The sequence below is a fragment of the Etheostoma spectabile genome, chromosome 16 (assembly GCF_008692095.1).
Source record: "Etheostoma spectabile isolate EspeVRDwgs_2016 chromosome 16, UIUC_Espe_1.0, whole genome shotgun sequence".
Lineage (NCBI taxonomy): Eukaryota > Metazoa > Chordata > Actinopteri > Perciformes > Percidae > Etheostoma > Etheostoma spectabile.
Window position 1 is genome coordinate 17,646,688 of NC_045748.1, and position 2,965 is coordinate 17,649,652.

A 2,965-nucleotide genomic window follows, 5' to 3' on the forward strand; every position below is an offset into this window, starting at 1 on the left:
GTCTCTCTGCATAGCAGGTGAAGCTTTGATGTGCGGTAGATGATGACCTTGTGTTGGCACTGGTTCCTCAGCTCCGACTTTTGGCTAGGGAGCGTTTAGGATGTCCTTGTTTCATGCCACGTTTCTCAAAGTCTTTTGCAAGCTTCTTTAGCGCTTTGTCCGAACTTAATGGATCGGCTTAAGTCAGAGCACACATGGGCCAACGGCCAGCTTGCGTTACAGAAAAGGAAGAGGAAGAGGAAAGAGAGGGAGAGAGAGAGAAAAGCAGAGCTGCCAGAGAGAGATGGCAAGCGAGTTGGGAGAGTGAGAGAGTTTTGAGTGTGCAGCTGTCTTTAGTCAGGGGTGCCTGGGTGGCTCACCTGCTGGAGCGCGTCCATGTGCAGAGGCTCAATCCTCGGCGCCGCGGGTTCAATTCTAACATGCGGCCCTTTCCTGCGTGTCGTTCCCGCTCTCTCTCCCCTTTCATGTCTAAAGTGTCCTGTTACAAATAAAGTCTTAAAATGGCCAAAAAATAATCTTAAAAAATGTGTTTAGTAAGGAGGGCCATGCCCACAAGATTTGAAGTTAAGTGGCGTACAGTGCTCTGCAAACCGTCTCTGCAGTCTTTATTTTAAAACAACAGAACCACTACATCAATACTCACGAACAGAAATTACAGCAGCTCTTGTAAATCTGAAATGTGATGTGTTGTTTGTTAGAAAACTACACCTTTTCAGCATGTTGCTGGTGTCTGAGTATTTAAATTTGAGTGTTACATTGTAGCCTCAGCATTAATTACCCATCAAATATTCAAATATATAAAATTTCCATAAAGACTATAAACCAGTAATAGTATCACTTACTGTATTTCAATGAATAATAAATAAGTGCTGTTTTCCTGCAGCTACTGTCTCACTCAGGCGCATAAAATATACAGTTTATCATGACAGTTTCAGCAATTACACAATACAAAACTGAATCTGATGCTCTTGCAAGGGGAAATCTGTATTTCTGGATGGGGCAGACTGCTTCCCTTTACACAGTTATCTTTTCTTTTAACATCCTATACTGCACCATCAACAACACTTTAACACATATTCTAGATATAATTGTTTGGCTTCCAGTTTGATGCTGGTAAACTGACCCAATAACACTGCAAAGCAATATTTTAAACTGCAAAGAAACAATATCTCATTAGTGCAATACATTTCATGTAGCTTTGTTACAAATATTTAGCATTCTAAGGCTACCATCTGAGGCTAGTAGTGCATTATCACAAACCATATTGCCCTGGTAAACAAGGTCTTTGCTTTATTTAAAGCTGTACCTGTAATATTACACTGGCACCAACAATACCATACAATCACTGAATGAGATTGATGAAGTGCTAAGCTAAAGCGCTAAACACGTTTCTCTTGTCAGTGTCAATAAAATATCCACAGTACAGTCATAAAGTATTTAAACAATGTTAATACTGCATTCTCTTAGTCACTAAATCATATGCTAATTGCTTTTTAAGGTTATTAAATAATTATTATATAATATAATATAAAACAAAAAGATAGACAGCATTTTTGCCTACCCTTAACACATAAGCAGAGCCAGCAGAAAAGTTAATCAAGTGCAACCTCATTGTTTTGTTTGCATAACAATCTTTTGTTTACATCAGAGATTGATAATGCAACCCAAATTATGAACAGTAGGCTATTAAATCCACAAGTTATTAATGGTAAGTAAAATTACAATTTTTAATGGAGTCCAGCTTTATTATAGAATGCATCTGCTGTTGTTGCATTAATGCTTAATTAGTATTTCTTAGGGGGGAACTATAATTCATAGAAATAAAACACTTCTTAAATTTAATGATGTACCATGAATTAGCCAATCCGACGTTTGCATATTAGACCCGGTGTTTTCCCCTTCGGATTTGTGTGTATGCTTGGGAAATGGAATGTGTTGTGTGTGGAGGTTGCTGGGTGTCACTGCTAAACTGAGAGTTAAAGTAAAACTAATTGATGAACTTTAACTGAAACGACTATCAAAATGATCATCTGCGATGTCAGTACCTTCCTGCTAGCTCACAGACAGTGACTCAGCAATTTTATTTTTAAGTCAACTGACCTTCGCCGCTGACTTCACCAGTACTGACTAAGACCCTCATGTTCAGGTTCTGAGTGTGAAATTGAGATATTTCTGCTCAGTGAAGCCCCTATGTTTATATTATCTAACACCACACATTTACTTCCCCTTTTTAAGTTAATTGTTTCCATTTTTATTTCCGATTTGGAATGGACAATTCCCCAAACACTAAATTCCTTTTTATTGCTTGTACTGAGAAGGTGATTTGAGGGTGGATGCCATCCCCCTTGTTAGCAAAATACCCAAATGCATGCATTTAACCCGCCTTCCGCCCTCTACATCCCCTAGTAGCAGTGAGAGTGCCAGGGCAGAGGGGTTGTTTAGTTGAATATGTTAGTCTAGTCCGCCTGACTCATCGATCCCTTATCTGACTGAGACTGTGCCAGTTAGTCTATGGCCCCGACCATGGCTCTGAATAATATCAGAGTAAGTAACTGTGCTGTGTATTGATAGATCGTTGGCGCAGTCCATGGTGCTACAGTAGCAGACAGATTTTTAATTTCCCTTCTGTCAGTTTCATCTTGGATCTATATTCTCTAAATAAACTATAGCTGGGGAGTTATGGAAATACCCCTTGGTGGCCTCGGGAATGAGTAGAAATCTCTAATCTCCTCCGATGAAAGTACCCTGACACTCTTTTCCAGCTGTCAGTGTGGAGACCTACCAGGAAAGCATAACACTTGTGGAGTTGTGTCCGGCAGGAAAAACAAACAAACACAGACCTCAAGTAGTAAGAAGAGCTGTAAGGATTTCTCCAAGCTGCCAGTTTTCACTGTTTCATATCTTTAATCACTTTAATCACATGAAGATGTCCATGTTTTCTGTATCCTTTTCAATAACATAATTA

The 2,965-nt window shown here is 39.3% G+C and overlaps 1 protein-coding gene across 1 annotated transcript in view; it reads left to right on the forward strand.

The window, feature by feature from the left end:
- Positions 1–2,965, forward strand: part of astn2 (astrotactin 2) — a 285,511-nt gene that overhangs the window by 181,091 nt on the left and 101,455 nt on the right. The gene's annotated exons all lie outside the window — the stretch shown is intronic.